The sequence below is a fragment of the Poecilia reticulata genome, chromosome 14, assembly GCF_904066995.2.
Source record: "Poecilia reticulata chromosome 14, P_reticulata-male-v2, whole genome shotgun sequence".
NCBI lineage: Eukaryota > Metazoa > Chordata > Actinopteri > Cyprinodontiformes > Poeciliidae > Poecilia > Poecilia reticulata.
This window is the reverse complement of record NC_088843.1, coordinates 18,977,329-18,991,313: the sequence shown is the minus strand read 5'-3', so window position 1 is coordinate 18,991,313 and position 13,985 is coordinate 18,977,329. Positions and strand designations below refer to the sequence as shown.

The 13,985-nt window shown below is 43.7% G+C and overlaps 1 long non-coding RNA gene across 1 annotated transcript in view; it reads right to left on the bottom strand.

Moving 5' to 3' along the window:
- Nucleotides 1-394: 394 nt before the first annotated feature.
- The window catches only part of LOC145554835 (uncharacterized), a 52,561-nt gene continuing 38,970 nt past the window's right edge, over nt 395-13,985 (bottom strand). Inside the window, exon 3 of the long non-coding RNA XR_014090848.1 lies at nt 395-898. This is a non-coding gene — a long non-coding RNA (uncharacterized LOC145554835). The remainder of the gene's footprint in view (nt 899-13,985) is intronic.

Sequence of the window (13,985 nt, the reverse complement as noted above, 5' to 3'; positions counted from 1 at the left end):
ACACAGGAACACACAAGACACACTCACGCACACACACACACATATAGCAAATAAACAAACACCTACTCAGTCTTTCCTCTCTCTTTTCCTTTTCTCATCTTTTCTTTTCCTCAAACACACACACACACACACACACACACACACACACACACACACACACACACACACACACACACACACACACACACACACACAGAGTATGAATATTTGTCTAATACGCCCCTGTCACTGTTGCCTTTGGCAACAAAACTCATATCCCAGATATCAGGGGAATGAAAATCTTCCATGTGAAAACAATGAAAACGTTTGGAGAGAGAAGTGCAGAATTCCTTCTTTTGTTTGCTTGCATGGAGTTAAACACGACGCGTGAAAAAGACCAAACACACACACAGTGTTCATTCGGAGATGTTTATTAAAAATCACTGCATACAACATGAAGAACAGGACACTGCGGTTGACTTTTCTTTTCCTAACACCTACACTACAGAGAGTTACTGGTGAAAAAGCTGAAGTCGTCAGTTTGAGAAGATTTTCCATCCAGGCTGAACGCTTCAGTTTCAGAGACGATTCCCAACAGCTCAGCTTGTTTACAGCGTTCCAGAGAAGAAGTCTGTCTCTGTCTCCTCCTCTTTGTTTCCCCCTCCTGCTCTCATTGTCCTTACCTGTTGTCCTTGTTTCCTCCACGCTGCTGCTGCTGTTTCTGCAGTCGGGACCGGATCCAGCAGCCATGTCACCTGAGGACACCCACTGCATACTAATGAGGAGCTGGAGGAAGGAGGGAGGGAGGTGGGAGCAGAATCTGACGCTTCCTTCTCTGACGGGTAGGAAAAGGGGTCCAGTGCTCGGTTTAAACCCCGCCTCCTCGCCATGGTTTCCTTCTACCTCTTCCCTCTCATCACTATGCAGGAACAGAGAAGATGAGGAGGAGGTGGGGGGGCGGCGGGGGGGGGGGGGGTCGTAAAAGGCAACGAATGGTGGAGAAGGGAGAAAGAGAAGGGACAAATAAGGTGAGAGTGTTGCTGAAGCAGGGTGGAGGGACATCCATCACTGTTTTAAGTGACTGCAGTGGGACGGAGCGGAGGGAAAGGTCGTCTGGTCTCTCTCTGTGAGCGCTGGACACCTGGGCAGAGCCGAGTCGCTTTCAAACGACTTCAGGCTAATTATCTCACGCAGAGCGTGTGTTAGCGCAGTACGACTCTCTTTTCTGACTCGCAAGGCTGATGCAACTACACAAGCAAAACAGGACAGCTGTCCCCTGCTTCTGTCGGCCGACAACGCAGAGGACAGGAACAACACTGAAGAGCAGGGAGTTGGTCACTGCATTTCCATAAACCATGTAAATGCGCAATTTGACGTTTCCAAAAGAAATCTGCGTAATGGAAACAGGGCAATTTTGAAAAAACTCGTTTTTTCGATAAAACGTTTTGCCAGGAGAAGAATTAAGTTTTTTTTATTGGCCGTGTCAGAATTGGTTTACTTGGCAAAACGGCAATGGAAACACATTTCTCATATCACGATTCTCACGATCAACTAATGGATGTTGATCTTTTTTTAAATATATATTAGCAGAATATTGACAAAGTTTTGCGCACATTTGTAATGGAAACGCAGCTAGACTGGTGGTGTGTTGCTGTGATCCGGCTTACCTCTGAGCACCGAGAGAGAGACGGACTATTACCTGAAGGCCTGGACAGAGAAAAGCAGGGACAGAAATTTAGCAACAATGTAGTGAATTATTTCATATTCATTTAGGCTTCTACTTGCACTGGGAAGCAGTGATTTCGAAAGAGAGTGGTTTGGAACATTGTGAATATATATATTCTTTTTATCTTATTTATTACACACTTGTTTGGAGACGATTTCCTTCATGCTGGATTAAAGGGACAAATCACTGTTCTGTAGGATTCTGGCGAATTCCTGACAGCTGAGGATGAAGGTGATGCGATCCTGAACCTGCTAAAAAATGTAGGTCCTGCCAACACCAACAATATCCAGCAAAACTGACATTTTATCCTTCGACCTACATAAACAATGTTTTTAGCAATGTTTTTTATTTTTTATTTTACTTCATCAGCCTTATGTCGCTTTCTTCTTCAGATACAGCATAGCTTTGATGTATGCTTCCTTTTCTTTCTTTGGGTTTATTTCCAGAGACTGCAAAGAAGGGGAGGAAAGCAGGGATAACAATATAAGGAAATTAAGCAGATAAGATTAGAGAGAAAGAGAATACAACCTGAAGTCTGCTCTTACACTGGCGGAAAGAGAGAAAAGGAAAAAGAAAAAATCCTGTTGCAACAAGGAACACGTGAATATAATAACTAATATCGTCACTGAAAAGTACACAGCACAAGTTGTTTAGTGGCAACTACAGCCTAATTTGGAGTTTGTCTGAAAACACCTTAATATAAACACCTTGCAATGTGGATTTAAAAGCTTAGCTTACAGGTCAATCTTTCACAACAAAGCTAAAAACAAGCTACGAATTTATTTTAAGGATCTTGCTTTTGTTCGACGGGGTTTAAAAAAAAAAACTGTAATGCATATGTTATCGCCCCCTACTGGTGCTGAAGTATTTTGGGGAAATAAAGACAAGAATAAATGTTAAAAACAGGTATAGATAGGAGCCTAAGTCTGAAGCCAAACCACATGATATTTGGTTACATCAACCAAACATCAAGCGGGTATAACTCTGTGAAAAGATTTAGGAGGTCTTCCAGTTCTCATTGGAATAAATTTGGTGTGTGACCTTTGGAGAAAACTTTCTGGCACCGTGATGAATAACTCGGCAAACGCAGGAGAACCTCAGTAAATAATTTTGACTTCAACACAGTCCAACGCTGTGTCCAGATGTGAAACCAGAAACTGTATTCTGTAAGAAGGAAACCAGAGATGTAAAGATACCAGAGTCGAGCTCAGTCCTACTTTTAGTCGCTTTGCTGGGGAAACATATTATCAAGGCTTGTTTTTATGGATGTTTACAGCATTATGGCTTGTGCCATGGTGTAAGTTTGTCACAGTGATGTTTCTCATTTGGAATGCATTTGTTGCCACAGACTTTCATCATTTCTGAAAACGTATTCCTGTTTTGATGATGTTGGAAAATATATTTATCCATATTCTGTTTTATAGTCAATGGAAATCATTCAGCCTGTTAAACTGGAAGCCAGCCAGCAGTAAAAAAAAAAAAAAATGCAGCTTTGAGACATCCTAAAGGAAGACTGTAAACCTTGATTAGAGATGTGCGGTGAAGTCCAAGTGTGTGGCGGCCGAGGGGTTAAAAAGCCTCGGGCGTGCAGTAACAATGTGAGGGCAACTATAGGTCACTTTTAAGTCCCAGCCACTGGACGGCCAACCTGCAAGACGGAGCGTAATTATCCCAGCCAGTTACAGTTCAATAACTCCATCAAGCTGTTAGCCAGATACAAGGTTTCCCTGGTAACGCCTACAGAGTGAATCCCAGATTGGAGAGAGAAAGAGAGGGAGGGCGAGATAACATGGGACCTCAGGAGGAAGAGGAGAAAGAGGAGTCTCCTCCTTAAAAACAACATATTTTTGCAAAAGACACACACGCACATGCACGCACAAACACACGCACAGAACCGTGTCAGAGTCTCCTCCTGTTGGCTGTGCTCAGACCTCTGGCCCGCCAGGCTGACAGCCGGCTTCCTCTGAGCTTTGCTGTTTAGTTTTCAATCATCTGCCCCTCTTTCCAGGTTCCTACTCCGTACCCACAGGCCCACTGTGACAATCCGCCAGCCTCAGCGCCTTTAAACAGACATCCCCTCCCGCTCCTCCTCCCCCAAACCTCCCACAGCACTCACTGTAATCTGTGAAAGTTAATGGAGTTTATCTCTCGTCCCCATCGCCCCGAGAATAATAAAGAAACTTTTGTGCTTTTGATGCACGGGAATAATTACATTACAAGTGGCACTGTGATTTATACCCCCCTGATTAAATTAAAAATTAAATTGCTTATGTGTAAGATGTGTGTGTGAGCGCGCGAGCGAGTGAGGGCGACTGCACACGTCGTCGTCGGCGCACTTTGTGCGTGTGTGTTCAGGTGGCTGTCTGGCCTCCTGCCGCAGTGTCTGGAAACACAGACGCCGCCCCCTCCGTTCTGCGCCCCGTCAGCCGCTTACCTACACCCCACACACGTCCCCAACACCTGCGCCCCTCCACTACCTCCACCCTGATGGGATTCAAGATCCAATGAAAGCAGAAAACAAGATCCATCAGATCTGAACCTAAACCCAAACCTGGCAGATAAATATGAAGTCCATCCTTCCTGCCTTTATCAAAACTGTGTTATGTGACCACCTTTGAACAATAGAGCGTAATCTCTCTCCCTTTCTCACACACACACACACATGCACACACACACACTTTCTGGAGTCATTTGCACCGAGAGGCACAAGGAGCGCTACGACTGTTTATTATTGGGAAGTGACGGTGAAAGTGTGACGCCTCGCTTTGAGTCGAGCTGAGGCGCAAAGTGTTCGGTTTCACTAAACGGGTTTTAAAGCCACCTTTAACATGAAATTAAACACACTCAATTTACACTGCCACTGATACCGGATTGTCATTTTGTCAAGTGGATTAGCCGTTTAGAGAGGATGCAACAAAATCAAAGAGAAACAAGCCAAAATCCCCGCCCCTCCCCCCGCCGTGTGGTGATGCACCAATCAGACGTCACCTGGCTCCAACCAGCTCCAGACGATATTATAAGATTAAGTCCAAGAATTACAAGATTGTCTCAATTTATGCATCAATGCATCTGTCCCTCAACTTTTTTTTATTTTGTAATTAAAATCATACAAAGCATCAAAGAACTTCCTCTTGTTTTTTTGTGAGTTCTGATATTATTTACTGAGAGAAATATTTACCACGCTAACGACTCATCAGAAGAGAAAAACAATGAATCCTGATTCTACGTCTGTAGAATCTTGGAGAGTAAATAAGAAAATTTAATTCTATCTTATCATCGGGAACACACGTCATAGTCTCCATAATCAGATATGTCAATGGCAGAAGCCATGATTCTGTCAGCTCTATCAACGTTGACACACCTGAAGCAATTTTACTGAACAAATAACGCTTTAAAACTGGTTCATATGAAAATAACGGCTGCATCAGAGTCAATGTAGAAGAGATTTTAAATGAAAGAGTTTCTTGTAGAAATGCAGATCAGCAGCAACTCACAGCACTTTGACTTTGAACACAGTTGCTTTTCCCCCCATGGAGGAGCTACAAACCAGCCAGAAGCTGATTTTTACGGGGTGATATTTATTGGATCCTTGGTGGATTATTCTCAGCTTGCTATTTTTTTTTTTTACTGTTGTGTGTGTATGCATGCATGCGTGCGTGTGTGTGTGAGGATCGGTTTGCTGCCAGACTTTGCTGTGTGTCAGACAGACCCTAATAAAACTGTCTGGCCGTTTTGTGGCCACCGGTTCCATTCCGGTGCATTGCCGCCGCCGCCGCCTCGCTGCGCCTGGTTGCTTGGTATTCACGGGGCACGGCGCTCTTTCAGCTGTTGCTGGGAGCGCCGTGGCACAGACACACACACGCAGATTAGTTTGGCATCGACATTTTTCAGTGTGACACCAAACGGAGGTGGTGGGGAAAAAAAAGAAAAAAAAATAGAACATAATTAAGGAAGGAGAGAGAAGTGGAAGAGAGACGGAGAGAAGGGTATTAGAGAAAATCCAGTGTTTTGAATATGTCATTTAGGAGAAATGAGGTTTTCAGAAAAGCGTGCTGCCTTGGGAAAAACGTTCAAGTTTAAAAACCAGGTCAAGCTGTTACACCGAATGAATTCAAACATTTGCATGGCACACAGAAGAGCAACTACTCTTTAGGTCCTAATTACACCTCTACAGTCGGTGTGAGAAAGAGAGTCATGGAATACTTTCATTCTGCCTCGTCTCCTCTCAGCTCTGTCTGAGCTGTTCTCACCCGCCTCGTTAATGCGGATTTAGGTCATGAACTAATTTAGTTGGGACATCTCGCCACCGTGACGGGACAGAAAACACAGGGACGCCTGTGGAATTCAATCAGCCTTTTGAAATCATAAACTCTGGTGATTAGATTAAACACAGAGGGGAATTTCGTGTGTATGAACAAATCCACTTGTTCCCGAAATCAAATTCCCTAGTTGCTTTTCTCTCTTCAGAGAAAATCTATTGCCTGTATTTGTGAGTGAACTGGTTGCTGCAGGTGATTATCAGAAGTTTAAAAATCAATATTTCTAGCTTTCTCACGTACTGTTAGTTAGCTTAGAGGTGGTGTATGCACAAACACTGACTTCAGTAATGAACTAGATCTGTTAAAAATTAAATTAAAATCTCTGTGCTTATAATATTAAGCATCTGCAGAGGTGAGAAAACACAAAGTGTGAATCAGAAGGAAGTGTTGAAAGCAGCAGACGAAGAATTAGTCTCATTACTGGTTGATCAGAAAGCGATTCGGTGACCTGCCATTTCTAATCGGTTCGTATCGCATCAGAGTGGCGTTCGAGTGTGGATGCTGAAACAAAGACTCGGATGCTATTTGACAGAATCTGGAAGCAGCGTTCTTGCCGCAATCATAAATTACATCCAACATGTTTGCTGTCTTTTCAACAAAAAATGATTTTAAAATGAAAAGCAAAACATGCAAATTCCTTTACGTCCATGCAGCAGAAACGCCGTGATGTGCTTCCCACTTCCTGAAAGTTGCATTGCCCTCGTGCAAATGCATTTCTGTTGCCGCTTGATTCCGACTTCCACTTTTGGAACGTTTGTTAGAAAGTCGATTGTGCCCTCCGCCCGCGTCCCGAGAGCCGAACCCGTGATTTTTTATCAAGAGAGCTCACAAGTTAGGGTCTCAGGGAGCAGGTGAAGTACGACAGAGTCTACAGAGGAGCTGCAGTCAGCTGCAGGGCAGTGAATGACACCTTATTCTCCTCGTCAGTCACAAACACACACACATACACACATGCAGTCTCTTCCAAAAGCACTGACACTTTAAAGCGCCACGGTTTTAGCCCAGAGGCACCCAGAGCCAGAAGGTATCTGTCTGCCGTCATAAAACCAGACAACTCAGTCCTGGGAGTGGAGGAAAAAGCTCCCGTATCTTCAGTCTGAATGTTTCTCGTTTAGCTCGAAAAGGCTTGAACGCAACAATATGTGAAGGTGAAAACATGTTTAGATGTAAGATCAACTCGGTAAAACCAGACGACAGCAGGAGAAAGCGATAAATTGTCGGACCTAAATGATCTCCGCTGCTCCCGGCTCAAACAGACAACAGCCTGCACTGCCTGCTCTGTGCTAACTAGCCTTTGTGCTGGAAAAAGAAAAGCCTTTGTCCTAAAGAGCGCCAGCTGATCGCCAGTCCACATTTCTCCTTTCCAGGTTGGTTGGAGCAGAACCTCTCTGCTGGACTGTCCCTCCCTTTCCTTCCCCTCTGACTGATGGGTGCAGGGAGCCCCCCCGGCAGCCTCTGGCTCGCCGACAAAAGGTGCATCGAGTTCACTTCGATGTTCGGCAGCTCCACAGCAGTTCTGCTTCACGGAGAATGCGAGTGAAATTCCACGTACGAAGAAGATTTTTAATGAACCGTTACATGAAAACAACAAAGACGAGCAGACTTGTCCCCGGCACAGGTTCACAAGCCGCCTGCTGAACTTAAACCTGACCCCCCCATCTCACCCCCACTCCCCCTCCCAATTCACTTTCCATCACTTTCAAAATCAGCCGAACCATGGCAGCGACTTGTCAGAGTCAAAGGAACAGAGCTTCAGGCTCACAGAAAACGATGCAGCGCAGCTGGAGGGAAGAATCCAGACAGTAACAACAAAAAATGACAAACTAATTTAGACTGAAACACTTCCAAGTCCTTTTTTTGGCTACTGTACCCCCCCAAACCCCTTCCCAAACACACACACCCCCACACACACGCACGCACGCACGCACGCACGCACGCACGCACACACACACACACACACACAAACACCACTGTCTGCCCCCACTCACTCTCCCAGCCCTCCACCCTCCATCTCACCAGCCACCTCCTAACCCCTCCCCTTCAGCCAGATAGATGTCTTTGACTCCTCTCTGGGGAGCGTCAGGCAGAGTGGAGGCTTCCGATCCACCTGACGCGCAGCGCTCCTTCCTCCGTCTGCTGCCGAATCCTTTTGTTGTCCGCCTCGGTGCTGAGGATGAGGAGGGATGGAGGCTGGAAAAGGGCAGCGGGGGAAGAAGGTGTGAAAGAAAGAGATGCAGAGGGGGTCTGTGGGGGGTTCGTGGGAAGCTGCAGCCAGACGCAGGTCAAAGGCGTGGGACAACCCGTCCCCTCGACTCACCCCCACCTTTCGTCCTTCTCATCCGTTTGCACTGTCAGCTCCATCTCAGCATCCTAGCCCTCCCTCTCCCACCACAACTCCTCCTCCCCCCCCACCACCATGCCAGACAGTGGGGGAGCAGAGGAGGACATCAGCCATGTCGTGACACCCTGAGCTGGTGTTCTTCACTCCTTCCTTCTACCCTGCAACACGACGCCGACAAACAAAAACAAACAGCCAGAAACATCGCTCCATCCAGCCTGACCCCCTGCGTCCTGAGCCCTGCCTCTGCTGCCCCCCCAATCCCACCCCAACACGCACACACACCCCTCCCCACACGCTCAGCCCACGCCCGTCCCCTCCCATCCCGCCAGGTCTGTACCTGTCTGCTTGTCTCGCTTGTCTGCAGCTGCTTGCCCAAAGTGAGATACTGCAGCAGGAGTCTGCAGCGACAGCCCGCGCTCTATCTCTCCCCTCTTTCTCTCTCCCACACACACTCACACACACTCCCTCCATCCAGCCTTTGCTGGTGAACACGTTCCTCCCTGTGTGCTGATCAATTTTTCCTTCTTCCAGCAGCACACACAAACACATGCACGCACACACACACTGCAGTGAACTGTCCGTGAATGGAAGGAGTTGCACTGGAACGGACAGTGCCATCACAAACAAAACACACGCCTGGACGCCAACGACGGACAACCGCCGCACAACCAGCATTACTGGTCACTTGAGACCGACGGAGACGACACATTCAGACGGTGACACGGTCACCACAAGAGGTATTGTCACAATATTGTGTCTGCGGCTGGAAAACGGCACTTCGGTCAGCCTTCTGTCCAACAGCCAAGAGTTTTCTCTTTGCACTTTAGAGGACTTGCAAAGTCAGATTCGCTCATCTGCAGGCAAACCCCTCCATATTGCTGCTACTTCAATAAACATGAAACGATTAATCAAATTAATCACAGTGAATCAATTATGGAAATAATTGTCAATTGTTTTAGTAATTGATTAATCGCTAACTTTAGTTAACAGACTCGAACGTCAGTTTTATTTGTATAGCATATTTCAGCAACAAGGCAGTTCAAAGTGCTTTACAACATAAGAACATGCTACAGCCACCAACTACGAAACCAGCAAGAAACATTACAATTTATCAAATGCCAACATCGAAATCATCAAGCTGCTACACATCAAATACGCTGATCAATGTTCTGCTTACGAAAGCAACTTTGAACAGGTGGGTTTTGAGTCGTGATTTAAAGGAATCTGTGTTTTTGCGGTTCTGCAGTTTTCTGGAGGTTTATTCCTTATATGAGGTGCATAGAAGCTGAATGCTGCTTCTCCAGGTCTGGTTCTGGTTCTGGGGCTGCAGAGCAGAACCAGAAGACTTGAGTGGTCTGGAAGGTCGATATTTTTGTGACAAGCCGTTCAGTGATTTGGTAAAAAACAAACAAACAAAAAAAACCCGATAATTTGCTGAAAGAACAGTGAAGTCACTTCAAGTGGCAGTTTTAGCTTCACCTGTAAGAAAGAAAAAAAAAATCATTCGCTATTACACTTTTTTTTTTTTACCTGCACGTGCATCTTTTGCTACAATTGATCAACGTTAACTAAATGAATGCTATGTTGTTGCATTTTTGGAAATGTTGATTTTCTTGTTTAAAAAAGAAATAATTTTGTTTATTTGCATCTTTTAAATTATTTCAAATATTGTATTTTTTTCATACGAAATAAAATGGTTAAATGGAAAATCCACAGAATGTGCCAATTTAAAAAAAAATAATGAACAGCATAAATGATTACTAAAATACTTATTAGTTGCAGCCCTAGTCATAAAAGCAATACACATTTGAGCTACGGAGATAAAACTTAAACTTAAACAGCTCAAACTTTTTTCTAAAGATCTATGCTAAAGTCTTTTTTGGTGTCACCTTTGTTACCAAGAGTCTGCTTTATCTTCAGACATATATTTTGCATAATTATCAAAAAGCTGCTTCAATTTTGAATAATTTTTATTCTAGAATATGGACTCTATCGACTTTCTCTTGACCGGTTCTGATGTATAATTGGTAGGCAAAACTGATACATTCTATTCATTAAACATTTATTTTACGAATGTACATTTAATGAATTTCAAAATTTAACCTGTTAACTTGCGGGACTAAAATTTCCAAAAACACTTGAAAAAGCATGGCAAAATTAAATCTACTACTGTTCTTGGATGCTTTGGTGTACATGCAAAAGGTTGATTTATCTGTAAAGATATCAAGCAAAATTTTAAAATGTTTTAACAATAATTATTATGCAGTTATTAAATTTGAAACACAGCAAAACTAGAACATTTTTGACCTCGCCTGGGTTTTTCTTCTTTATTTTTGCATAACTATGCATTGAGTGTTGATGGTATGGACTGGAAAATAAAGCCAAACTGTAGAATGAAGTCTTTTCTCTTTGTGCTTCAAAATTGATCAAAACAGAACAAAAAATGACTTTTCTGTTTTTGTTTGCTGATGTCCAGGCGTTGTTTAACCCACCTGGACGATACCTGGCATCCAAACTTCAAAAAGCTGGAGCTTTCCAATGCTTCAACACTTAAAACTGGCCTTTTCTTAGAAGATACAGTGATAAAATAAATAGTTACATTAAACATGTTTACTAACAGCATACCCTATTGTTTTAGATTAATAAAGAGCAGATAAAGCTTGGATACAGATAGATTTAATGCATAAATGTGATGATCCTTTAATTCCTTTATTTTCCTAACTCCATCATGAAAGCTACAGCAATGTTTTCTGTGAAAGTCCCTAGAAAAGAAAAATCTGAATTGAAAGGTCAGCTGTCAAAACAAACAAACAAACAAACAAACAAACAAACTATAAATTGGTATATGTAGTAATGATATAAATACAAGCAGTTGGAAAGATGTTAAAAAGGCTATTTTCCTAGCTGCCCTTCCCTCACACCAGATTTGCCCTTGGCAGCTTGTCCTATTCTCAGAGCTTAATCACTTTCAGGACCCTTAGATAGATTAGGGTTATGACCCTGATCCACATAAAGGGCGAGAGGGAGAGATCTGCAAATGTTATCATTGATTGATTATTAATTCAAATGGAAATCTGCTGTCCGAACTGGAAAATATTTATATATTTTTAAACATAACAAAAGATTTGTCGCGCTTCCATCTTGCAGAAAAACAATGAGGCACGTCAAGTTATGCACCCAGGATGTAAAGAAGTAAAATCCTGGAGCCAATGTCAAAACCGTGGCCAGGTTGAAGTCTATAGGGGGGATGGTTGGCGCGGTGACGCAGAGACTGAGCGGAGGGGGTTGGTTGGGAGTTGGTGGTATGCTAAAGCCAGCGGGGCCGGCAGGCGGCAATACAGGTGATCAATCAGCTCCATTACAGCCGTGTCACTGTGAAGTCTGGGATAGTCGCCGCATCTCGCCCCTCCTCATCCAGCGCCGCTCAGACAAACACCAACCACCCCCCCTGAACTCCCAACCCCCCGTTTTGTTTCAGCTGCAGACTGAACACGCAATTCGCCAGAGAGGAAACGAGTCCACAACCATAAACCCGTACACAAACAGATTCTTGATTTAAAGAGACCAGAGACATCACTCAGCTCACACATTTGCTTTTCTACAGTCCATGCCCCCCCAACACTCTGCGTGCAGTCTGGTCACTGAGAACATTAGCGGTGAGGGAGGCGACGGGGAGGAAATATGTGATGCACAGCGCCTCGCCTCGCCAGCCAGCCAGCCAGCCAGCGGGACATTAATGACGATCATGTCTTGTCACACTAGCTGTCGGACCAGTCAGCAGATCCTGCCCTTGTCCCTGCCCTTCTCCAATCGATGCTATTGATCTGTCCCAGGGGTCAAGGGGCAAGAGCGTATCAATAGGGGGAGAGTGGCTGATGCAGCAGGCGGAGAGGGGCCGTCTCCAGACAGATCGATGACAGCCCCGTCTGCCATCGCTGTGTTATGATTATTCATTTGCCATTAACCAGACCACACCGAGGGGCTACGCTTCCTCGGGAAGAAACAGAGCAGGCGAGCGGCTCGATTTTACAAGGAGAGAGAGATTTTGTGAGTCGGTTGAGCCGAAGGGCCGCTCTGGCCAGAAATGTCAGCGTTCTGATCTGGGCCGATTTGTTACCAAGGTTTTCTCCCGTCTATGACGTCCAGCGTGAGAGGCCAATCACCGCTCTCTAAACCGAATGTGGTAACCGGATGACTTTGAATTTTTTTTTTTTTTAATCTCTGTAAGGTACTCCCTAAAGAATATGTGGATGTCCCTGAAAACTCAAGTTAGAACACGTATAAAAGAGTACTTCATCTGTTGAAATGCAGAAGTTGGTGTATCGGGAGATCAGTTTTCTGTTTTCCTAACTACTGTTTCTGAGTCTCTGTCACTTTAGCTGGAAAGACTCAGAGGACAAGAATGTTTTGGGGATTTTTAAAATAGATAGCAGTAAGGTTTTCCTTTTTGCATCTGTTAATATGATGAACAGTTGCAGGAACAAGTTTTGATTTAATAAATTACAGTAGTGAAAGCTACTTTTACTGTTTCCAGAATAAGAAGTCTAGCTTACAGTGTTCCTACAAAAGTTCAATTTCAAGCCAATGTGAGAACATTCTGGGTGTAAAACATTTCCTTGTTTCACTTTTATTATATACTTGTTCTTCAACTCATCAATTAGCACAATGCTAAACCTACTAGCATCTGGATCTGAACACCTACGAGTTGTCATACACTAACCAGTCTCAATAGGTCATATTTATGACTTTTTCAGCATAGTATTTTAATTTATGAGTTAAACCAAAACGTGTTCATATGATTGGTAGATTTAAATTTAAAGTTTTGATCTCATCAGTGTGTTCTTTGTTGCAGGACGTAATAATAACAAAGAGAAAACTTGAATTATGTAAAAGCTGTGATTACTGGAATGCCAGTGCAGGATTCTCTTCTGATTACCGAGGAGGTTATCAATTATTTTCAACATGCTGTTTTTAAATTTTAACAAGAAATCTAAAAAAAAAACCTGCCTTGTATATTGTCTCATCACCTTTTGGTTATCAGACAATATTATTGGTCAGCACCAATAAGAATAGCCTGACCTGTCGACAGATTTTGTTGTCTGAAAATTTGTTAAATATAGCGACAAAGTTACTAAGATGGCAGAAATGGAGCGACTATAGATAAACGCAGACATGAAGACAGGACCTGGTGACTGTAAATCACTTTTAGTCTCTATCTGAGAGGCATATGAATCAGGTTTGGGCATAGCTGTTCAAAACAAGTGCGTGATACCAAAGAATAACAGCTTACTTACTTAATAGACAGGTTTTACACAGAGGTCTGCACAGTAAGCATTATAACAGACATTGGCAAATTCAGCCAATTTCTTTAAGAGGGACCTTCTAATGGAATCAGTAGTGGATTAAATAACAAAAAAATCTAATCCAATCAAAAACCCCCAATCAAAAACACAGTAAGACGGTTTCATGTAGAGATTTCTTTTGTGGGTGTGTGTAAAACGTTGTGCGAAAAATGTCTTCCAACGGCGCTGTTAGCAACGCTGCATCAAGAGCCTTGTAGTTTGGCCACAGTGTAACAACATCCTAGTTCCTTTGACAGAACTACAACACAGAGCAATGA